The sequence below is a fragment of the Aythya ferina genome, assembly GCF_964211825.1.
Source record: "Aythya ferina genome assembly, chromosome: Z".
NCBI lineage: Eukaryota > Metazoa > Chordata > Aves > Anseriformes > Anatidae > Aythya > Aythya ferina.
The window spans coordinates 20081904-20107543 of NC_140299.1; the positions used below are offsets into that span (position 1 = coordinate 20081904).

At 45.4% G+C, this 25640-nt stretch overlaps 1 long non-coding RNA gene across 1 annotated transcript; it reads left to right on the forward strand.

The window, feature by feature from the left end:
* The first annotated feature begins 8215 nt into the window (after nucleotides 1-8215).
* Nucleotides 8216-20924, forward strand: LOC311427100. Its single transcript, XR_014687208.1, has 3 exons — nucleotides 8216-8350; nucleotides 16609-16701; nucleotides 19950-20924. It is a non-coding gene; the product is annotated as an uncharacterized lncRNA (long non-coding RNA).
* Nucleotides 20925-25640: the final 4716 nt, after the last annotated feature.

A 25640-nucleotide genomic window follows, 5' to 3' on the forward strand; every position in this document is an offset into this window, starting at 1 on the left:
AGACTTCAACGAGAATTTGTGAACTTTTAGTGCTGAAATTCTGAGACATGAGACCTGTTTCTTGAAAATAAAGTCCAGTAATCAGAAGAACCCTTCACTGTGCCAAGAATGGCATGGACAAATGCTGTGTTTGGATAAAAAGCTACATGCGGTGTATGAGAGATGAGGAGAGACAAGCCACAGCAGAAGGCAGCTGGGCCTGGATGGTTTCAGTGACCACAGAGACCTCATCAAACTCAGCAAAGCTGCCTCCAAGTATGAGCAACGGAAACTACGTTCTTGTGGGCAGCCTCTTTCCTGGTTGTCTGCCTGCAGCCACCCTTCACTGTCCAGCTATGAGATTTCTGTGCACTGTATTTGCTCCTGCTTTCTGGAAGGTGCTGCTCCAGCCCAACAAGTGGTTTCATCTCACAATGCAGAAAGTATGAGAGAAAAGGACAAAGGAGAATGGGTCTTCAAGGGCTGCACAAAATCTTGGTGTTAAGCAAATCATATTCAGGACCATGAGTAAAGTTAGTAAATTGGGACTGAGACAGTTCCTTTAGACATCACAGGGCTTCCAGCATGTCACTATGCCTGATGTGTGTAGTTGGTAAAACTTGCATTGACTGTGCTGAGCAAGCCTGGATACAGACGTCATAGGGGGGACTCATGAGGAGGTACTTGCTGCTGCAGCCCCTTGCTGCCATTTTCAGCGTGGCCAGCCCTCAAATTAACTAGGTTATTTCAACTTGACATCAAACTGCCCAGTGCTGAAGGGCTCAGCCAAAAATCTTGCATTCTGATGCTGCACTTTTCCAGAAATGTTTTTTTTTTTTTAGAATCTGGTCTTACAACAGGAACCAGCCTTTACATTACACAACGACACGCAGGTGTCACTGGGTCACATCTCCCTCCAACTCCTTCCCAACCTATTTCCCCCCAGGCCACTCAGGAAGGCAGCGGGTTCCTTTCTGCCGTGGTTTATAATTGCATTAGATAGCCCTCTAATGTGTATGTGCTGCAAATGCACTTCGCTGAGCCTCAGCAGACAGTCACAGCAGCCTGGTCTCTATCCCCATCTCCTGCCAGCCAGACAGCAAGGGGAGACAGGGGCACGCAAATGTGGGGCAGCATAACCTTTTTTTTATTAAACTGCATAAGAGGACCCTGGATCAGAAGAGACTTTCCTGACAGCGCCTGCAGGTGGAGAGATCACTGCTGGCCTTTAGCATGCTGGAGATACTCTTCAAGGAGGTGGTCATTGCTTATTACTTTTGTATTTGTTACAGGCTTTACTGGGGTTGCCAGAGCACCTACCCACCTACCCAGATCACTTGCTGATTGGGAGCCATTTAAAACAGGGCTGCCTCAGAAACTGATTCCAAGCAGCACAGGTGTTTTTTTCAGAAGGCCCTGGAAGCAGCCCAGGCCCTGTGTCACAGAGATCCACACCAGCAGATGTCAGTGGGAAGCTGAGGTATGCATGGGCAAGGTGGGCACCAGACAGCTTTAGGCTACACTACTGGTGCAGGGGCAGCAGGGGAGGAAGCTGATGGGCTGATGGCAGTGGTGGTGACAGGGAGGTGGCAGTGAAGGTGATGAGCACAAAGCACAGCAACAGGAGCACATGGTCTTCAGGAAATATATATGAAGGGGGGGGAAAAAAGTCCAACTCTGTAAAAGAATCTGAAATTTTTGTTCAGTGAAGAAATCCTTTCCTTCAAACAGCATTTTTCCAGAGTATTTTGCCTTGGAAGCAGTTTTGTCCATAAGAAGAAGTTTACATTTTTAACCCTCTCACTCAACTGCAGGCTGCTTGGCCCGATCAATAGCTAGAGCTGCCCTGTTGTGTGAAATTCACTTTTCCCATATCGCTTAACTCAGCAGCTGAGTGTCAGGCCTGAGCGCTAAGCCAGGCTGTTTTCCTTCTGCAGCGTCAGCCCATCAGTAGATGCACAATAGCTGCTCTCCTGATCAGAACAAGAATTGAAGTGTCCTCTGAGGTTGCAATGAATGTGGCTGTGCTGGTCACTTCGACCTTCTTCTGCCTTAGACAAAGTGGCATGCCAGAAGAAAAGAAACACCCTGAAGGGCCGGGAGTTGTTATATCCTAAGAAAATCCCTAACTATAGAAGCGATTATATCCGAGGAACATTGTTTTCGACCTAACCCTTCCCCATCCTCAGCAGTTCGCATTTGGGGTGCACCAGAAGAGCTCCAAGAGGGGCCGGGAGCCGCCTGGGGGCTGCGCTGGCACCGGACGCCGGCAGCAGAGGGAGCCCGGGGGCCGGCAGAGCCGCCGGGACTGCTGCGCCCCGTTTATGCTTTGCACATGTTTCCATACACCGCCTCCCGCAGCTTGCCTTTACTTGTGTGCAGTTTTTTATTTTTTATTTTATTTATTTATTTATTTATTTTTCTTCCAGGGGAAGATCTGTTTTGACTTCGCCACGATGTGGCGACAAGGATTTTCTATTATATATATATTTTTTTTGAGCTCAGTGCCATCTGCTGAACGCCTCACAGATACCCTCATCTGCTGCCTTATACCTGTGTCTCTCCTAGCGTGGGAAAAATGTATGTTCCCTTCAGGCCCTCTCCCTCCTTTCCCACGCGGGCCACTTCCTGCTCCATCCACAGCACACATTTTTGACGGCAGCTGCTGACATTTTTCAACTCTGTCTTTAATTATAGCTTTCAATGTTGTCATCCTTCTAATTTCCCAAACCATGAGTCTGACTCCAGAAAAGCTGTGAGATAGGCGCCTAAAAGCCATATAATATATTGGTTTCATCCGTTCTATTGTCTGGCGTGTAGGGGTTTTTGACCATACTCCAAGTTTGTCTGGGACATGTTGAAAGATGCTGCTTAGGTGAAGAGAAAAGGAGCAAGGGAGAGAAATGCTTCATGTTGTCATCTCTACCATATGCGTAAAAAGATGGGACCAAGAATGCTCTCCCACTGCTCCTTGTAGATACCCCAGTCTCTGTCTCCCTATCCAAGCTCAGCACCACAATCATAGACTCACAGAATGGTTTGGATTGGAAGGGACCTTAAAGACCACCCAGTTCCAACCCCCTGCCATGGGCAGGGACACCTCCCACCAGACCAGGTTGCTCAAATCCCAATCCATCCTGGCCTTGAACAACTCCAGGGATGGGGCATCCACAGCTTCTCTGGGAAACCCGTTGCAGTGCCTCACCACCCTCTGAGTGAAGAATTTCCTCCTTCTATCTAATCTAAACCTACCCTCTTTTAGATTAAAGCCATTTATCTTTTTACTATTACTACATTCCCAGACAGAGTCCCTCCCCAGCTTTCCTATAGGCTCCTTTAGGTATAGGTTAGGATGCTATAAGGTCTCCCCAGAGACAGACTGCTATAAAGTCTCCCCAGTGCTCCACCTGCCTCTGATGCCTCTGTTGACACCCTTGCCCTGAGCACCAACAGCTAGAACACCTCCTCCCCCACACCTACCCCTTTCCCCTAAGAAGTAGTGCTGAAACTCTAATCATCTTTTACCAGCTCTAAGACAAGACATTATGGTACCATAGTTGGGAATACCCCTGTATAGATAACCTTGGAGGCTTACCTGAATTTCTGCATTTTTTCAGACAGGATTGCTTTCTGTGCATTCGCCAACACTTGCAAGTAGGCTCACAGGGTCACCTAGACAGGCTTTCTGACATCCAGCCAGAAGCAAGTGGTGCTGCAGCACAGGACTATTGCTTGTGGAGGCCTGGGCAGAGGGCTGGCAGACAGAGAGAGCCATGATAGGGGAAACACACAGCTCCAAGTTGTGCCCATGATGTAGGATGTGCTGTAGTGTGAGCCCAGGTCTCACCTCCCAACCCATTCTTTGTCCACTTGATGGCCATGGAAGTAGGGACTGAGACTTTTCCAGTGGGGAAATGCCAAGTACATTTCCCCCCTTCCTTATAGCCAATGCATCTTGCTCTCCTTCCCTCTCCTCTCAGGCAGTGGAGAAATCATCTTTGCTTGCCATGGGAAGGGATTTATCCAAGATATCAAAGCAAAGAAACGTAATACAGAATATAGGAAACATCCTCTATGATGATGCTAACAATCTCTCGCTTTGTTTGTTTTGCCACATGGCAGGCATGTGGTCCATGAGGCTGTAGTCTGCAAAAATGCTGTATTTCACTGCTAATTTTCATGGTGTTTTGTTTTGTTTTGTTTTGTTTTGTTTTTGTTTTTGTTTTTGTTTTTTACATCTCACATGCTTTCTAGGATTTCTGTTAAAAGCCTAGCTAAGACTGGCTCATTATCATGTTCAAAATAATAATTAAAAAAAAAAAAAAAAGGCTTACATTTTCCAAAATATTTATTGTAGAGGTAAGCTTGCAAACCTGGATTTTAAAGGCTGTCAGACCCACTAGGGAAATAGCAGGAAACCCAGATATACTTCTTTCTAATCTCCATGTCTAAGTGAAGCAGGCTCAATTCTGACCTGTGGCACCCATGTTAGAAGCATAGAGTATGGGATTGTGTCTGTCTGTCTGACTGATTGTCCATTTGTCTGTCAGGTACAGACCAGCCCCAGTCTAGAATAAGCAGAGGCTGAGGATGCCACATCCTCCCTGTCTTCCCATCTCGCCCATGGATAGGGGTTTTGGCGGCTTAAGGCTGGCATTAACAGAAGGTTTAAAGCTTTGAGGGAGAAAGATGATCTGGCTGAAAATGCTCATGTGGTCTCCTCCTAAAACATCATCCCTGAAATGGGAGAGGAGGCTGCTTCTCTCCTTGCACCACTTGCATCTAAAATATCACAGCTGGCCCCGGACAGCTCTGCCAATGCCTGTCTCTGCCGGGGATTTGGTCCCAGATTTCAGCATACTGCCTTAATTTGCCTGCAGCAAGCAATTAGGAGAAGTAGCCCAGATCTGATTGTGACAGCAGCAGCAATTATTACCTGCAAGAATGAGCAGCATGAAAAATGGGAAAAATGAACCCCAGAAACAGTGTCAAGACATGGCAGCCCACTTCAGACATGGATCATTAGCTTTTTTCTTGGGGAGGACCACTGTGACCATCCATGGTACAGCGTCCCTTACCACATCCATTTTTACCCTCTTATATTCCAGCTTTAACTTAGCCATCAGTTTGTCCTAGTACCAGCCAAGTCTTTCTCTTTGAATGGTGACTCTGGGACAGAAAGATATGTTGTAAAGACCCATTCACTAAAAAAAAACAGCCATATCCTGGTTATTGGCCCCAACCCTGTGAGATGAGGGCAGCCTGGGAGACCTCACCTCTGTTCCCAGTGCCATCCTGGTTATCTGTCCACTGCAGTCTCCACTAGCTCTGAATTTCTCAGCTTTGAACAGAAATTGACTGAAAATGGCAAGAAGGAGTATATTCCAGCTGGACTGGTACCTGCAAGAGCTACCAAGTCGCAGACAGAGTGATGAACCAAATACACACAGGGGATGAGGCTTTGATTTATAAAATTCATTGTCATTAAACAAATGAGTGAAAACAATTTCATACTTCTATTACAGGTCATGATGTGAGGGGTTCCATACTTCATTAATTTCACATAGCCTGTGGCTGCATGGGGTTTTTGCATGTTATTATTGGACAACACAAAGACGTGGTAGTGAGTGAGCTACCACTGTGCCAGAAGAGCTTCCTTGGAACAGAGAGCATCTCACCTGCCTGGCTGTGACAGGAAGAAAGCAGAGCCTGAGGCTGCAGGAGAGTTTTTCAGCTCCACCTGAGCGTGGTGAAGCAGAGCTCATGTTACTAAACTTCCACATCTTCAGGCATAAGCAGCAGGAACCTTAGACGTCACAGGGCATTGGGTCTGAAAGAGGTGGCCAGCAAAGAAAAAAGGACAGAAAACCTCTTGCTTGGTCAAAAATACATCTCTTAAAGAAAGGGTACAGAGTAGTCCTATGCTAAGCGTTACTGTGGCTAGCCACAGTATTTCCAGCCAGGACTCAGAGATCTCTGCGGAGCAGAGTTTTGGCTCAGTGCAAGAAAGGCAGATGGATTTGACTCACCCAGTGACAATCCACACTTGTCTGCTTCAATCCCTGCATTCATTTGCAACGTGTGCAGCAGAGATAAGTGTATTGGGCAGAGAGCAATGGTACTGACATGAAGAGCTTATGAATTCTGACGTACTGACTCATAAACTGTCACTGGCTTTAGAGGCGCAAATTGCACTTAGCCCCCAGTTCACCAGTGCCAAGAGAAGGGGCCACCAGTGCTGGCAAGATCCAGGAAAGCCTCCATCCCTCCAGAGCAGGAGGAGAGCAGGTGTCAGATAGGGAAAGGTGCATGAAGACATAAGGAGTGGCATGGCAGAAGTGGCAAATTTAGGCCTTACTGAGAGAAGTGGAAGTGAACAGAGCCATTTACAAAGCATCTAGGTGAAGGAAGTGGCATGTGAGAATTAGGAAACATCAGGTACAGAGCAGGTTGTGAAAGGCTGCAGATACTGAGGGAAAAGCACAAATTATAAGAAAAGCTGAAATATGGGAGCTACTTGAGACCATGAAAGTATCTTATTTTTGATACCAGCATCTCCATATTTGCTTCTTTTTGGGTGAGAGAAGAAGCTGCCCTGCTGAAAAGGGAAGCAGAGTTTTTGCAGGCCAGGCAGGACAGGGCAATAGAAGGTGCAAACTGGGTGACCTCCTCTTATCCACCATCATGTCCTGCACCTGCATTTGACAAGGGTACTTGGAAACCTGCTGGTTGATTTGTTAGTCCTTACAATAGAACTGCTTTCCCCCAGGGATAACAATAACAGCAATGCTTTCATGAGGCCAGTTTCAGCTCTCTTACTGCCTGCCGTAAGGCTGAGTGAAGGCCATCTTCGTATGTCTCCATGAATTGTCCAGGAATGACTTTGCAGACAACTGTGCTGCAGGGTCCTGTGATCTCAAGGAGTAGGAGGGCCATGAAAGGCTGCTGGAGATGGTAACAGCCTCTGCAATGGGAGCTTAGTCTGCTTCTGCCTGAATGCCTTTGCTAAAGACTGGAGGGCATGCATAAAGTCTTGTAAAGTGTGCAGACAGCAGTCACTTCCAGGAAAACCCTGAGCAAAGAGGTGGAGAAGGTCTTACAGAATGAGAAAGACATTTCTTGTCATTGTAGTGGAAAATCCCTTCCTTGGGCACATGACTGTTAGCTCTCCCCAAATCCTTTTTTAAAGCTGGATCACACACTGACATACAGAGTAAAATAATGGCCTCAGAGTTGCTATTAGATAATTCTGATTGCTTTGCTGGAGTCTTCCAGAACACACCATGTCAAGTAGGTAGTGGCTTCTCACAGAGCTGTAAGTAAACAATATGACAACTAGGCTGTAACTCTCCAAATAAAAATAATTTCAAATGTCTGATTACAATCTGACAAACAATCTACAGTCTTTTTAATTCTCCAACATCTTGGCTAAAGCCTCTTTTTTTATTTTTTTATGTTAGGCTTTTGGAGCTTAAGGTTTTACCATTATTTTAACTTTTATTAACTTATTATAAATTCCATTGTTTTCATATTTAAAGCAGGATAAACTCTTCAGTTAAAATAGCTGTGTTTTCTCTACCACTTACAGTGATGACTGTCTCTGGAGCAAGTTGACAATGTGTGTTGTTTTTACATTTCATCAAAGCAAAAGACCAAGAGACCCTCTCAAGGGAGTGAGCCTCCTCTCTACCATGCTTCTCAGGCTCATCACTTTTTATATAGGCAAAGTGGGAAATAAATAAATAAATAGAAATAAACTAATGAAATAAATAAAACCAGCAAAGAATGTTTTAAACATAATCCAATGAAGCTTTTGTTAAATGGCAAGCATGTCCCAATTTTTTTTACACCGCTATGTTACTTTTAATGTGTGTGTGTTTTTTTTAATGGTTTTGAGACAACAGAAAATTATAAATTAAAGTCTATTGTTATCGTGTGCTAAAAAGACAGTCTTCCCACTGCAAAAAGGTCATAGTCTACACCAGAAAAGCAATGATGTGTATAAATAGATGTGTTCAACACAAAACAACAGCAGTTATTTAAATCAGCACAGAACACCAGTGATCACATACTAAATGTGTGAAGTCTGATTCACCTTTCATGTCCATGTTAAATAAGAACTTCTCAATAAAACTTCAATTTATTGCAAGGTTAGCAGCTATATTGGGCCTATGCTGTAAGGTTTCTGTAGAGGGGTGGGGATGAAGATTTTGGAGCTACAGCCAGCTCAAAAAAGGACACACCCCTGGCCAGAGCTGAGCCAGCAGGCACAATGTTTGTTCCTCTGGGAGAGCAAATTTTAAAAAGGGGAAAAACTGCTGCATTACAGCAGTTGGGAGAGAGGGATGAGAGCCAGCCCTGAAGACCCCAGGTGAGTGCAGCATGAGGGCAGGAGGTGCTGCAGGCAGGCAGCAGCAGATCCCCTGCGGGCTGTGCAGGGAGAGACCCCTGGTGGAGCAGGCTGTCCCCCTGCAGCCCATGGGTCCCACATGGAGCAGATCTCCACGCTGCAGCCCCCCCATGGGTGGAGGAGCCCCCGGTGGAGCAGGTGGATGTGGCCTGGAGGAGGCTGCGGCCCATGGAGAGCCCCTGCAGGAGCAGGCCCCGGGCCGGAGCTGCAGCCCGTGGAGAGGAGCCCACGCAGGAGCAGGGGGGCTGGGGGGAGCTGCCCCCACCCGTGGGGGACCCGTGCTGGAGAAGTTTGCTCCTGGGGCATGGACCCCGTGGGACAGAGCCGTGTGGGAGCAGTGCTTGAAGAGCTGCTGCCTGTGGGCAGCCCCCGCAGGCTCATCTGGGGAAGGATGGCATCCATGGGAGGGACCCCATGGGGAGCAGGGACAGAGAGGAACCATGGAGGAGCTGCAGTGACAATATGCTATACACTGGCAGCAACCTCAGTACATCATCCCTCTGCGCCACTCAGGGGGAGGAACAAAAACAGGGTGAATAGAGGAAAGGTGGTTGTAGTTTGCTTAAAGCTCTACTGATATTTTTTGGCAATAAATTAATTGTTTATGAGCGAAGTCTGTTTTGCTGGTAATTGGCAAGAGATCTCTTTGTCCTTATCTCAACCCCTGAGATCACAGAATCTCAGAATGTTTAGGACCCAAAGGTCCTTCCCTTCTACTCAGCACTGGTGAGGCCACCACACCTTGAGTACTGTGTCCAGTTCTGTACTCCACATTACAAGAGAGCCATGTAGCTATGTCATAGAGTATAACAATGGGCTACAAAGATGAAGGGCCTTGAGCACCTCTCCTTTAAGGAAAGGCTCAGAGAGTTGGGACTGTTGAGCCTAGAGAAGAGAAGGAGCAAAGAAGATCCTATCAAAGTGTATAAATACCTAAAGGGAGGGTACAAAGACCTCCTTGCTGCTTGACCTGCAGGGAATAATGCATAATGCATCCCTGGATACCATTAGCTTTCTTAACAGCAAGGGCACATTGCTAACTCATGTTTATCTTGGTGTCCACAAGGAATCCTAGAGCTTTTTCTGTAGAGGTACACTACTAGTTACTGGCATCCAATTAGTCTTTGGACCATTGACCACTACCCTTTGGGACTGGCCATTCTGCCAGTTTTTAATCCGCTTAGTCTACCCATCCAGCCCATACTTACCAGCTTGTCTGTGACGATCTTATAGGGAACAGTGTCAAAGTCCAGTTAGAGAAACAATAAGGAATATCACCACCCTAACCAAGACTATTAGAGTGAGCCAAATTCAACTGCTGGCCTCTTTCTTTGTCCCTTTCTTTGCACTCTTCTGCACAAACTATTGCATTTCTTGGCTGTTTCTGTTCACTGTGCTCTTAACTGTTTTCTCATCATACCTTCTCTTCCCTGTTCTACCGAAGACAAGGAGAGAGGGAGTGGTGTGTGGGCACCTGGTGCCCAGCCGGGGTCAATCCACCACACCAGTTTACAATATTTTATTTCCAAAAAGTGTGTGTTCGTGCTATTGCATGTGGAATAAAGGTCTGAGCATGTTGGCCAGCAGGTGTGTTACTTGTGGGATCAGCCAGTGGGTGTGTTGTTTAAAGGATGAAGCTTACATTTTATATTTATATGCATTGACATCTGTGGGTGTGTGTCTACCATATCTTCATTTAAGATTTAGGAAACCAGTTGTGTGGAGGGGAAAGGAAAGAGGATCAAAAGCTCAGTTCTGCAAAAGTGACAGCAGAGCCTGTGGGAAAAAAAAAAAAAAAAAAAAAAAAAAAAAAAAAAAAAAAAAAAAGCAGAGAGGGACAGAGACCAATGCAATCGGTTTGAAGTGTTTATAGTCAGTTTTACTGGGTGTGGAGTGGAAGGAGGTCTTAAGCAAAGAAGGAATCCATGTAATTCTTTCTCCTGTATCAGGAAAAAGACCCTGTATTCAGCATCTTCAGCTCATCCTGTCCTACCAAAGACATTGATATCCAGTTTGCAGATGTCCAGACAACCATGCACTATAATCATGTAAAAGAGACACATCTCTGCATCTATTGCATCTCAGGTCAATCAGAAGCAAACACATTAGTGTTTCTTTCAAAGGCCAGCTTGGTATATTAGCTTTCCTCTTTTACATTGCATAGAACAAAGTGTCTCCACCATCCATCTCCTTTACCTGGCATCAACGTATTACCTGCAAAAGCCTCTTTGTGTCCTTCCTGAGCTCCACTGAGGCTTTCTAGGAACACATACAGTAAGTGTGTTGTTATTACAGGTCCTAAAAGATCCTTTTGTTTTCCCAACAGAAATGTTCTGCATGATCAGTCACCATCCCTGAGAGTGTTTAAGGAAAGCCTGGACTTGGTGCTTAGGAACATGGTTTAGTGAGTGACATTGGTTGTAGGGGGGATAGTTAAATCAGATGATCTTGGGGATGTTTTCCAACCTTAGTGATTCTATGATGCTGACCTTATTCGTGTATCAAATAAATCAAATTTATATATACAAATAAATCCTGACCTATTGAGATAACTCTGAGCAGCACCATGACAGTTGTATTGCCTGATTCCTCATTCAGCATGGAAACTTTGTATTTGTATGATGTGGAAACTTCACGTGGGATTTCCTAGTCCTCATCAGCATGTTTTCATCCTTGCTCAGACAGCCAGAGACTTCCTTTTGAACAAAGTTTTTGTCTTGCCAATTCAGACAGGACTTGTGCATACCGTCAAATTTCACTTTTGAAGAATGTGATGGGTAAGAGAATGAATCATAAAGCATCTGGGAAACTTGTCAGTTGGGCACTGACAAAAAGTAGCCTCTAGAAAAAGAAGTCTCTTCAGAAGAGGCAGTTTCTCCAAAAGAAAAATAAAGCAGTTGGCATAAAAGGGTAAAACAAAACTTCCATCTACTTGAATGTCATACTAGAAGGCATTTTGGTCAAACAGATTTTTGAGTAGCTACATGTAATTCCAAGACAAGAGAGAGGTCAGATTACGTGATCTAATGATTCTGCAATCCTCAAAGTCTGTGGATAAATAAATGAAGAGGGAGTCAGAGATATGGGGTGTTTTCAGCTGAATGACTCTGAAGTTGAAACTGCAAAGGATTCCTGCCTCCACTTTCTGTGTTTGAAACATTTCAGTCAACAGGGCTGATGGTTTCTTTCCCACCAAATCATGTCACTGGCTTTTACCAATGAATTCACTCTTTGGTTCATATATGACACACTAATGACAGACCACCTTTAAAACAGACATTTATGAGTCACCTGCCATTCAGCTGTGCTCTCCAAAACTGTACTTTGAAGACATAAGACACAGCCTTGAAGAAACGCTCTTAAAATCTCTGAATCATTTCCCCTGATGCTATCATTCTAGAGCAGTCTGAAAACGCTGAAAATTCCTGGAACAGCACAGCTTGATTTAACTACAGCAAGCATACCTCTCCATGTCTCAGAGCAGTTTTATTTTGCTTCAGGCTGAGAACTTTGACCAGTAACTCTGGAAGCACAAGGCAGGCCTCAGGGCAATATGCCCAGCTTCCCACTGCTGCCTCTGCTGCCTGCTGAGCTGGAAAGCTTCATGTTTTCCTGTTGTAGGAGCTGTTAAAAACTGGAGATATCAGGAAAAAAAGGAAAAAAAAGAAGGAAGGAAGGAAGGAAGGAAGGAAGGAAGGAAGGAAGGAAGGAAGGAAGGAAGGAAGGAAGGAAGGAAGGAAGGAAGGAAGGAAGGAAGGAAGGAAGGAAGGAAGGAAGGAAAAAAAGAAAGAAAGAAAGAAAGAAAGAAAGAAAGAAAGAAAGAAAGAAAGAAAGAAAGAAAGAAAGAAAGAAAGAAAGAAAGAAAGAAAAGGAAAGACTCACATGCTTGCAAACGTGCAAATTCATACTATCGTTCTGTGAAATACTCTTTAAGCTTTCAGCTCGTTTCCACATGGTGACACAATAGAGCACATGTTTTCAGTACTTGGAGGAAGAATTTCCTGAATGAATTCACTGCTTCCAGCTTCCTGAAAGTATGTTTTAATCAGTTCTCCTTGGCGGGCATATAAGACACTCCATATTTCTAATGAGGCTTGCATAGTCTCAAATGGAAGGGGGGGAAAAAAATCACTTTTTAGGTATGTAATTCTTTCCACACATGTCTGTGTCCCCCGTCCCCCCCCCCCCCCCCCCGCCCCTGAGGTTTTCATAGCAAGACTATGCTTTGAATTGATTGAATTAGGTTAGGATCAGATGGCACTGCCATGCATTAACGCAACGTGATGCTGGTTGTGCTAGAGATGATTCAATAGAGGCAATGAGCTAACATTATAAAACCGAGTCTTCAGTTCCTGCTGTTTTCATCAGGAGCCCAGATTTCCAAGCCACATTTATGATTTGAGTTGTAAGATGTCTAGATGAAATTTTTGTCTGCATGGGGGCTTCAGGAAGACCAGTGCTCTGCTTACATCCCACTTAAGCTGTGTTTTGAACAGCCTAGTTGTCTATATTGATTTTTGGCAACAGTCACAGCCAACTTTGATATCAATCAGAAGCAAAGCCACGGTGCACATGGTGAGTTACAGAGGCCATGCCATGGCACAGGTTCAGTGGCATAATGGGAAAGTGATAAAGACATCAGCTTCAGCTCCCTGTTCTGTTCCTGACATCCCACATGTGCTGGTGGGTGAGAGGGTACAGACCAAGCCAGACAGCTCAAGCTTTTACTGGGTATTGAGGAAAATGAATGTGGTAAGTCAAGATCTGCTTGTTTATTGTTTTTCACAGCGTTAAACCATCCAGAAGAGCACAAACTTAGGACTGTATACTATCCCCAAGTGTTTTGCCTTTTCTCTCTTCCCTCTTGCTCAAAATTGGAAGGGCTATATAAGCAAGTTGTGAGTAAAATGGTCCCTTGGCCCCTTTTTTCTTTCATACTGGGATGTCCTCTGTAAAGCTGAATGAAAAGCCTGGGAGTGAGGTGCAACACATCTATGGCATGTAAAGCCTGAGGTAACTGTGGAAAAAAGGCTTCTGGATTTGGCCAACAGGCGTTGTCTAGAAGGCTAACACCTTGGGAACAAGTTTTTTCCTCACAAAACAGGAAAGCACGTCTATACATCACCAAGTGCCCTGGACATGAGTGGCCCTGGGTTGAGCTCTGCTCGACCCAGACTGATGATCCCACACTGGAGAGGAATGAGGTGAAGTGGTGCTGTAATTCTGCCTTGGATGAGCCTGCACAGCTCTCGCTGGGCATTGAACAAGTGTGCTTGAGAGCACAATGTGACCCTGGGACAGACTAATGATGCTTGCCTTGCCCCTCTAATGCTGCTTTTATTCGTGGGTATTTATATCATCAGGTGTCACAGAGAGAAAGCAGACAAGCAAATGCTACTTTATTTTTAATCCTTATAAAAAACTTAATTCCATAAACCTCCTTCGATGTGTCAAGATACATGCACCTGCTCAGAAGAAACAAACATAGGAAAAGAGGGTGGGAAGTGTCAGCAGATTTTTCACGTGGCTTAGCAGTCGTGTGTCCCCGGTGTACCAGGGGACTCATCAGTGGCAGGAATAGCAGGTGACGCACTGGCAGCCTGTGCTCTTGCACATCCCTGGTGCAGGTTGCGTGTTCACTCTTCAGATGCTATGTGTCACACAAGGGAGACAGGGGATTTGTCAAGGCTGAATCCACCTGGGGCTGGCTGTCAGCATGGCATCCCGACCGCTTGCTTACCTCACTTGTTGAGATGCTTTCTACAAGGTGTTTTTTCCCTAAAGAGGTGTGCTTGCTGCTGAGGCTGGGAACAGAGCAGATGCTGTGCTTGGGACGATTTCTTGAAACAGAGGGGCCCTAAAACATGTGTCCTGCTTGCTGTTCTGTACAGCTGCACCTGTGACACAGGAGGGCAGATGTCACAGCGCATGTCACTCTGGGAAGAGCATCTGCACCACAGTCTCTGTGGCTTGCTGCACATGCCCTCAGAGAGTCTGTTCAGTGGTCCATGCTGCACAATTGGCATCCCGATACAAGGTTCTGATCTAGGTCAGCAAGCTTGTTTATTAGGGAGGTAGCTGGCAGAGACTGCAGGGAGAGCTGCCTTGCATTCATTGCTTTTCTATATGCCTAAAGGGAAATAGGTCTGATGACCATTATTTCCCCCCATCCCTTTTTTTTTTTCTTTTTTTTTTCTTTCCCAGTGCAGAAGAAGGAATCGTTTCAAACACAGATGGGTTTTCCCAAGGAGTGCCTTGCTCCATGTCAGGTGTTTTGCTGCAGCATGAGTCATAAGTGTCCTGGAGACCTGAAAGTGTGATCTCTGCCATCTCAGCAGTTCATTTCACTGCTCATTTCATCAGTGGAGAACAGCATGCTGTTTTCATTACTGCCTCTAATTAAATACTAGGAGGATGTCCAGCACTAGCACTGAGGCACCCAGCCATAATGTGGCTAGTAGCACATGGTTTCCCATGCTCATGTGCAAAGGAAATTCCTCTGGCTGGGAGATCCCTCCATGAGATAGGGCAAAAGCATGGGCCTCCTACTGGAGAAGGAAGCAGCCAATTTTCACAGCCGTGCTTTTCTCCCTCTTCCACATCTCCTGTTCCTTTTAGGGCTTCTACCCTTCCAACACCCACAGAGACTCCTGCCAGAGCCTGCTGCCAGCTTCCAGGCCAGCCAGCATTCTGGGCCTCCTTTTTCTGCTTGAATACTCCTCTTGTCTCTGCAGTTTTTCAGGTGGCCACGTTTTATGTTAGTGCCCAGGTGAAATTATTAACTCAGACCCAGTTCACAGGCCACTTTTCAAGGACAAAAGATGCACCTATGTGTCACCACGCTCAAGTCCATTCGGGATTTGTGCCTTTCTCTCCAAATACCATGAAAGGAGAGGTAGGCTCATGCAAGGCTTCAAAAAGAGGGCTTTTTTCCATGGTCAGAAGCCCTACAACCTTAGATTTAACATGTATGCCTGCTCTTAGTGGTAAATATCTGCCTGGCCCAAGTACTGCCCTATCCCGATTCCAGGCACAGGCAAATAGCTCTAATGCAGGCAGAGGATGTACGTTTCATCTCTATCCAAGTGGACCATTGGCTTTTTTTGCACTGTGAACCAGTCTTGACAAGTTTTGAGTATGTCAGGCCTCCTTTAGCCACCCTGGCAGTTATATCTGAGCACTTAGGCTATATATATATATATATATGTTTGTTTGGTTTTTTTTTGCTTTTACTTTTCTCCTATGCTGAGATGTCTTGATCTGCCATGACAAGCTCAACTTTTCACTGTGATATTTTTCTGTTATGGTTGCATTTCCCCAGGCAGCAGTGAAGGCTGCTGGGTGTTTAAATCTTAAATGAAAGGCATCCTCCTTGTACTGATGGGCTGCATCCCCACAGTCAATGAATGGCAGAGAGCCTGCATGCACATATGGTGAGCTGTTGCACTCAGTCCTGCACAGAAATGTGGACAGTGTCAACGTGAACATGGTGACACCCATCTTTGTGTGATGACAACATGTCATTTTATGCTGCAGTAGCTTTTGTATTCTCTAATAAGCATTATTTCACCTGTTTGAGGTGTTGTCTGCCCCATTTCATCTTCAGAGGTAGAGGAAGTAGACAGGAACCCAAATGTTAATTGTTTCAGTGCACAGCTTCACGTCTTTGCACAAATCCACCATCAGTGGCAGTGTAATCGATGATGCTGGGCTTTGTGCTGACGTGGTTGAGTCATGGGCAATGTTCCCTGCAGATGACTGTGCTGTGGAAGAGGTGCCTCCCCCGCTGGCATGGCCGGCAGGTCAGGGATCCCAAATGCTCAAGATCTACTCTGCCAAGAGGCACCAGAGGGAACCTTTCACCTCCTGGTACATGGAGCGAGGCAACTAATGCTCTGAGGAGAGAATGGGGCCCAAATCCTTCTGCATAAATGGTGCAAAGGTTTATTTATAACACAGTGTAAATGTCACCTTTTATGATAAAAAAAAAAAAAAAAGTTTATCCTGACTCATTGGTCGTGGTTGAAAATTCACTGAACCCCAGAATGGCTGAGGTTGGCAGGGGCCTCCGGAGCTCATCTGATCCAACCCCTGCTCAAGCAGGGACACCAAGAGCAGGAGGAACATGAGCTTGCTATGCATTTATTTACCTATATCACTGTCTATACATATGGATCTGAAACATCAGAACATGGTAGATGTGAGCTGCTCTGCCTTAGGAGCAGTGTAAAGAGCAGACACGCGTCCTTTCCAGTGCAAGAAAGTGGAATGTTCAAGAGTATCAAGGTGAAGGCATACCAAGCACAAAGAAGGTAAACTCATGGGAGTGGGGAAAACAATGGCGACCGAGTGCTCCAGCCTAAGATAAAACAACCCCTCCATACAGAAAAAATAAAAATGGGAGAGTAAGGGAAGTTACACATAGGAAAGGTGGGAGCAGTGTTAATGTGATATGATGAATATGACAACCCATTGTTAAAATACAGTTGCCAAATGCGTTAGTTCTGCAGTGCTGTGAGAGAACTGGGCTTGGAGGCAGACTGAGGCTGCAGCCTCCTCTGGCTCTCCCACCCCTCCCAGTCCCTTCTGTTCCCTCCCAGGAGCAGAGAAATGGCTTGGGGAAGGGGCTCGTTACAGCCCCGCTGCTGGGAGGGAAGGAGATATTTAATCCCTTTCTCAAGGAAAATGAGTGAAGACTGGAAGTTACATGTTTGCAGGGATGTGAAAGATAGAAAAATGAATTTACCACTAAGAGAACTACAACAAAAGCCCCTTGCATTTGCCCCATAGGACAGTCTTGGTGATATAAGGCAGAAACACACTGGACTTACCAAGAGACAATGAACTACAAATGTCATGATAACACACAGTGTGAAGCCTGAAGGCATCCATGCCTCCCCCACAATGTGGCATTGGGTATCCACTCATTTCCCTCTCCAAAAAATAAATCTCATCTCAACATTAGCAGGCAGAGAGGCAATCTGACCTGCTTCCATTTGAAAAAACACACTGTTATTAAAAATGCTCCAGATAACTTGCATTATTTCAACTGAATGAGGATGGAGTAAACAAGGCTCCAGGCAGTGATGTTGGCACAAAGTCCCAGGAGAGGGGTGGTAGGTGGCTGTCCCTCTGCCTCATCTGCTTCAGCAATAACCAGGCTTGCACAGGGTTACTGCCAACACCTGATAAACATATTGTCAATTGCAGGTAACAAAAGAGTAACAAAAGGAGAGGGAAAAAGGAGAGGAGAGGAGAGGAGAGGAGAGGAGAGGAGAGGAGAGGAGAGGAGAGGAGAGGAGAGGAGAGGAGAGGAGAGGAGAGGAGAGGAGAGGAGAGGAGAGGAGAGGGGAGGGGAGGGGAGGGGAGGGGAGGGGAGGGGAGGGGAGGGGAGGGGAGGGGAGGGGAGGGGAGGGGAGGGGAGGGGAGGGGAGGGGAGGGGAGGGGAGGGGAGGGGAGGGGAGGGGAGGGGAGGGGAGGGGAGATGCTGTTACAGTCTAATCATTAAAATTACAAAATCCACTCAATTCTTAAGACATTTCTGGCCACCTCGAAGTGAAGCATCTCATTCCCCAGCTCCCTGTCTCTCTGCTACAGTGATGGACCCAGCAGAGCTGGAGGAGAGATCAGTCACATCAGTGCATGCCATTCCACCTTAGCCTGCATTGCTGGCAGAGGACAGTTCATTCAAAGTCAGCAGACAGTGCACTGAAGCAGTCAGTAAACATGCATGTATCCCTTCTTATTGGCACTGTTGCAAGGCAGGTTCTTTCCCAATGACTGCCTGACCAGGAGTTCACTCCTGACAAAAGCTTGCATTGCTCCAGATAGACTCATTGACCTGGTCACTAATGGACTGTGCAGGGTATCTGTCTTCTTAGTGCAACTACTGCACAGGAGACACTTGCTCATTCCTAAATTAATACCTTATAAAGCTCAGTAAGCAGTAGTGATTTCTAAACCATAAAAGGTGTTCTTTTTTTTTGTTTTTTTTTTTTTTTTTGTTTTGTTTTTTTTTTTTTTGAAAGCCTTAACTCATACCTATGTATAACAGCCCCCATTGGCACATTAAAACTTGTTAGCTGATGTCAAACACCAACCCACCACCCTGACATGGACAGTTTCTCAAAGTAGATTTTAACTTCCCTCTGTATTGGGGGATGTTGCACCTTTATTTTTGGTTAGAAGAGATGACAAAATAAGTTGCAAATGATCCAAAATAGGATTCCATCTGCAGTGCCCACGGATAAGCTGTTCCTCACTACTGTTCTCCAGGGTCTGATTTACTCTAAATGAGATGTCCCGTCGGCCTTTGTTCCAGGGCCTTTAGGTCTAAGCGTGACACCAGGAGGTCCCTCCCTCACCCAGCAAGCAAGTTGTTGCCTACCTCTCTCAAAATCTGCTGGAAATGCAGGCTGGAAATAGTTCCTCAGTCAGGATTATGCATCCCAGCATCCCCCCTCCATTTGTCACCCTCAGTCCAAGAGGTGCCCAGGAGGGAGATGGAGGCCTGGTGGGTGGTGGAGATGAGCTCCTCTGTAGGCCGTGGGGCTCCGAGGGGCCATGTGTTGCTTTGTCTTGCTGTAACCCACCTCCTAACCAAACCTGAGCTTTTTTTAGCTGTTAATTAAGGGATCCACAGAGACTGTCACTGAGGCAACACAGAAATCAGGAGTGCTTTTCTCTCCCCTAACAAGCCCATGGTTATTTTGCTGTTTAAGCTGTGCTGCAGATTTCAAGGTTGTCTTTTCTATTGTGTGTTTGTTTCCTCCTCTCTGGGAACCTTCACTTCACCTTGGATGGCATGCTCAGCTTTCCTAGCCCACCATTATTACCTCCAGCAAGGCACAGAGACTTTGTTTACTCCTTTTACAAACCAAGCCCTCCTTTCTAAGCTGTGGCGTAAAGCGGCAGTGTGGATCTGAACATTCACTCTCCTCTTTCACTGTGACAAGAGACAATGCCGCCGGCCCTGCTTCCCTGCTTCTCTTCTGTATTAATTATTAATGAAGCTGAACAGTGGAGTTGTTCAGCTGAAGCAGCATGAAGGAGAAAGGAGTGATTCATACCCTCTCTTGTTCAGTCATTCCTGCATCGTGCTAATGGCTTCAGAGTAACTCAGTGGATTCTGGATTTTCACTGGATTTATGTCCCACCTCCCTCCTCCTTTGTTCCTTTCCTTTCCTTTCCTTTCCTTTCCTTTCCTTTCCTTTCCTTTCCTTTCCTTTCCTTTCCTTTCCTTTCCTTTCCTTTCCTTTCCTTTCCTTTCCTTTCCTTTCCTTTCCTTTCCTTTCCTTTCCTTTCCTTTCCTTTCCTTTCCTTTTTTTATTTTATTTTATTGGTTTATATCGGGCACAAAACTCTACCCTGTTAGGGGAAATTTCAATTTATCAGTGCTGGTGTGGACTGTAAATTACTCCATCAGGCCTTGAACAATAACCCCACAGCAATGCCTGAAATACCATGTGAGCTTCTGGCTAGGAAAGCTAATTTGAAGTTGTTTTGTTTTGTTTTGTTTTGTTTTGTTTTTCCCCTTTTATTGGTATTTTTTCACAAGCAGGGACTTTTGCTCCCAGAAAGCTCCCAGGAAGTGGTGGGAACTGCCTTGGTCCCAGACAGCAGTGGGAACCTACTGCCTGCTGCTGGGAGAGGAAAGGAGGCACTTGGAACTCATCAACATTCATCTGAATGCAGCAGAGAAGAGGAAGGCTTAGGTACCCAGGAGGGTGCCTTCTGCCAAAGGGAGCCAACCCCTAATGTTTGCTCCCCAGGAAAAAAAGCTGCTAGGAAGTTTTGTGATAACAAGAAGAGCTGCTGGACTCTCCAGAGATGCAGTAGAAAACTGCCCAAATGTATCTAAAAAACAACATCCAGGTTTTTGAGGCTGGCTGAGCCAGTTCAGGTAGTTCTAGCTCAGCCTCAGCTGAGCAAGAGCACAGTTATCCCCCAAACATCACCCTGCTCCCTAGCACCACAAACCTTTTTCTCTTCTCGTCATCACACTAGGTTCTGTTTTTCACTGTTCACCAAACCCTGAGTATTTTGAAGATTTTGCCATCCAGCCAGCCTTCCAGAGAAACACATTTCATGGACACCCACACATCCTACTGAGTGGTGGCTTGGGCAAACAGCCCATCTAGAGCAGGGAGCTCCAGTATACAGGGACATCCCATGGTGACAGCACAGGGACTCACCACTGTCCCCAGCCACTGCGTAATTGGGACAGGCAAACCAAATAAAGCAGAAGGTCTAAAGCCACCTGGGAAAGATGTAAGGGCTGAACAGGATCTGCAACAATATATATTTTAAAAGGCCATGCCTGCTGGTCTCTCTGGACAGCTGCAGATATAATATTTATAAATAAATATTTTATGAAGATGGGACTTGCACATGGGATTTTTTGATGGGTGGGGAAAAGGAAAATCCTACAAAATACTTCTGGTAAAGCATGTTTGAGAGTTGCCTTGCCCAACTGCAGGGGGAACATAGATAAATAAATAAATAAATAAATAAAGCACATCCAATTCAGCTACAAGTCATGCTGTTTTTTTCAAGTTAGAAATTCTGATAGATAACTTGTTTGAATACTAACGTTTTTCATTAATATTAATTACTGACTGTGAGAAGGGCACTGAGACACAACCTGGGTCTTATGGCTCCTGCAAGACAGCTCCTCTGCCTGTTGAGCTGTCTGTGGTTAAGATATTTCTTGAGTGAGGTTTTGCTTCTTGATGTCCTCCCACTTCTCCCTCTTCGGTTCTCAACCTCTCCGTGGCTTTTCAACACAAAGGCCCAGGTGCCTACAGCACTGGGGGACTGAAGAAAGCAAAGTAGACAGCAAGGAGTTGCATTACTGCAAAAAAGTATCAGAACCAGATTGTAATAGACTTGTTTTCCTTTTTTTTTTTTTTTTTTTTTTTTTTTTCCTCACTGTTTTATATAAATTTGCATGAAATATTTCCAGTTTTCCTTTCCTCATTTGTGCATTTCACACTGGATTTCAAAGCAATCCTGGACAGACGGTTTTTGATAGGGTTTGATGTGTTCTCATCAGCTAATTGTACCTGAATATGGCTTATATGCATAGCCTTCAGAAAAACTGTAAGCAGTACAGAAATGCTCTTCTCCTGAAAAGCCATACCAGCAAAAAATAAAAATAAAAATAAATTAAAAAAAATAGAAAAAAATCTAACCAAGACCTACTGTATCCTAGCTGTGTTCCTACACACACACTCCAACTTGCTTAATTAAATGAATTTAATTCATTCAGCACCTGGGGCTGGACACCTCAGATAGGGACATCCCCAGCTCTATGCCTCTTTCCATTCATTCTTTCCACCCAGGTGCTTGCTACAGAAGGGAGGACTTCTTAAGTTTGTTTTGCATTTAGACACACTGGGAATCACTGCACTTCTTTAAGGGATAATACTCACCAGGGAAATGGTGCATGCAGTAAAGCAGCTCTTTCCTTTGCTGTGTAGGATATAGCTGGTATATGTGAGCTGTGGAGTCCCCATTCCCCAGCCCCTAGGAAACACAGGTGAGGCACTAACACCTGCTGTCTACATGGCTGTTCTTTAACTTTTGAATCCACCAGCCAAATTTTACCACCTTTAAAGGCTTTAAGTTTCATGAAAAAAGCCAATTAAAGGAGAACCCCCCTAACCTCTCCCCCCCCCCCCCCCATCAATACATCTACCTATGTTGGTGTAGGCTCAGCCAGGAGTGTGCAACAAAAAAACAACAGAACCTGTGAGTGGGGATAGAAGACACAAGATGTCTGGCTCCATAAGATCTGTGATGGGCAGAATTGTGTGGCTTTTTACAACCAGTGCTCATTTTATGAAAGTGAGACTATGAGAACATGCTATGCAGGATGCTGTTGCACAACACAGCCTGGCGTGATGCTGTGACCCATTTCTGGATAAATAACAAAATTTTCCGCTCCTGCTGGACAAGGAGACTTTCTGGAGGGGTATCATCACCATGACACCAGGACAGTGAGAAAACCAGGGAACTGGCCAGTCCACCCTTCAGTTATTGACTGGAGGCAACGTCCAAACACTCAGCACAGAAGGCTGTGTAGCTCTTGCATAAAAATTTTAATGGAATTCCTTTGGGATGGAGGAAGAGTGTTACATGAAGCACAGGATCTGGGAGCTGATTAGGCCATCCAAGTGCAAAGTTATTTGATGTACATGGAAGTGAAAGGCATGTGCATGTGCTGGCGCACACAGCTCAATCATATGGCAAGAGCAGAGAGCAGGAACCTGGCTCCGCAACCTGCCCAGATCCTTTCCACTGGCAGAGGCAACTTCTCCCATGTCTGGATGCACATATCCATGTAGCCCACCACAATGAACCAACCCCATCAAACTCAATTACCTGATGGTGAAAGGAGGAGGAAACCCAAACATATTTTTGGGCAAGAGAGAGAAGCACTAACTAGGACAGAAACCCAGGGGCTGGTTCCCTCCCTCTTCCTAGGGATGCCCACCCACCTCTCAGGGACCAAAGTGATGCAGGTTGGGGGTGGCGGAAATGGGTCCCTATAGTGGGAAGAGCTGGTCCCTAGACCTGGGTGCTCTTCTAGGGTCTTAATCTGGTGGCAGTTCAATGAGTGGGACAGGAGGCTGCCTGCCTCCCAACCCTTTTGGGTGCCCTCACCCCACTGGCAGCCTGGATGTTTGGGGCTGCACTCGATAAAAACACACACGCAGATATATATCCCTTGCTGTTTTGGTTCAGCTGAGGAAAATGGGGACACTGCTGTGATGCTAACACAGGGTGACACACAGCCGCTGCAGTGAACAGCATGCCACGATGGAGCAAATGTTGCAGCCTGTCTTACCCTGCTGTGCAAGCCCTTTCTGCAGGGGAAATACCTACACAGACACTAGGAACAACAACTGCCTGCACTGCTAAATCCTATGCCTTTTCCCTCCCGCAAGCACACAGGAAGGAGCAGGACAATGAAGATTAAATGAGAAAATCATCTAAGATTGGAGGCTGTTATTACAAACAGAAAGATAAAGCTTTTTTCCTGGGAAGAAAATGCTTTGGTATTTTGCAATAAATGGCCCTACTACTTTATAGTCTGAAAAGTACTGTGATAGAAAAAGCCCTTCCATCTTTCAGCACCAGTTTTCCCTTCCTCTATCCCCACCATTCAGCAACAAGCCCATTCCCAGGTACAGCTACAATGAAGTGAATTTTACCCTTAAAAGTAAGACCTGTGGCACTGAACAGTGTGTATGTCACTCCCAGCATCCATCCATAGCACACTGTTCAGCTGTGAGGGTGACATTGCCTCAGACCCTGCTCCCCAGCATGGTCCCTGCAAGCATGAGGCAGGAACGAAGGCAGCTGCTGCTGCTGTGCTCTGTGCAGCCTGAACTGCTCGTTTGCCAGCTCCCAGTCTGTCAGCTCCATTGCTGGTGACTGGTTCTGACTAATGGACAACAGGACAGGCCAAGGGACTGTCACATTTCTGGACCCATATGATCAAGCCATATCCTAAACTTCTCTTGGATGAGATAAACAGGTCATATTCCCTGAATCCTGCTAGACAGCCAGATTCCAGCTTTTTTATTTTTATTTTGCCTTTTTTTTTTTTTTTTTTTTTTTTTCTGCTTCTCAGCTAGCACTATCAAATCCAAATACCTCGATTCCACTAACATCCTCAGAGCTACTGAAGGTTGCTTAAATTACATTCTATACTTATTAAGCTTTTTTTTTTTTTTTTTACAGGCTCAGCTTTGTAAGAAGCACATCTCTGCAACTGCCATTAGCAAGCATCATCTCACACAGGCTGTGTTACTGATTCCTTGTTTGTTTCTCACCTTCTAAGTGTATCCCACTTTCTCCATTCCCAGGTGCATGTGGTTAGTAGAGACATACTCTCCCCACTTGTGGAGGAGAAGAGAGAAAGCAAGTGTGCAAGAAGCAAGGTTAGGGCGGCTTTTTGCTCATGTTGTTTGTTTTTGTTTTGCTACCAGCTTTGTCTTTGCACTATATACATGTATATTAAATAAACACATACAATCTTAAAATGCCACAGAGGGCTTCTCTTTCCTCTCAGTGGCAAAGACTCTAAACCCAAGAACTGTTACAAACCTGGGTGCCAGTGGAGGATTTCCTGCTCATAGGTGCACAGCCAGATGGATCATAAAGGCAGCTCTTCATCAGTTGTTGCTGCTCTTTCCATAGGAAGAGTGACATGGCTCAGTATCTCTGCATTCAAGTGGTACTTTGCATCTAAGCTCAAGTAGCCTTTGCATTAGGCTCCAGACAACACCATGGTTTAGGAGGTCTACCCCTGACAGCAATGTGAAATGCTAACCACAGGCTGAGAATGCAATGAACAAGGCACAGCTCTTGGTCTTGTCAACCCTGCAGCCAGTCAAGTTTTTGGAAACTTAAACAGGTTCATAAGGGTTTTGGCATATTAGTTCTGGAAAGTTTCAGCTATCAGAAGGTACTGAAGTTTTTCAAACCACCTCTAACTCTCTGTCTAGCCCTGCATATTGATGGCTCATGGGCACTTACCATATGCCAAGTCCCACACATGTACAACACATGTGCCAGCTGGACTTTGATTGCTACATGCTGCATAACCCATATTTTATTTTCCAGCCTTCTCTGCTGCATGGTAGGTATGCTATCATAGTCATCTGCACTCCACAGACCACAGAGGATACAACATAAAGGCTGGTGGAGATGAGAGGTTTAGTGTTTGGAGGTAACCATGCAAGGTGACAACTTTCTGATCTGCATTTGCTGTCTTCACAGCTCAACAGTGCTAGACAGTATGAGCTAGCTGGGCTCAAACATCCTGAATCTTCTCCCTCTTGCTCTCACTGAGGTTAGTGTACATTGTCATCCTCCTCCTTCTTTTGTAATATGGCCTCTTCTAGCAGAGAGTCATTGCACATCCTTAAAGCTCTGCTAAATTGCATTGTATCAAAACAATTTTTTTACTTTATAAATGCCTGACAAGCACTTAGTTCTTACTACCACAATAGCTCTGAGGACCTTAACACATTTGCTTTGTGAGAAGAAAAAAATTACAGCTTGGGGTCTAGGAAACTGAGGCACAGTAAAGTCAAACTCAGTTCCCTGGGTCCATATCCAGGCAATGGGATCACCTTTGATGGGATGAGATGATTTTGTTTGGAATATATTTTTCCCTGCCCAGGTTTTTCTCCCATTTTATCACTCTGATTCCTGTTGTTAGGATGTCTTATCCCCC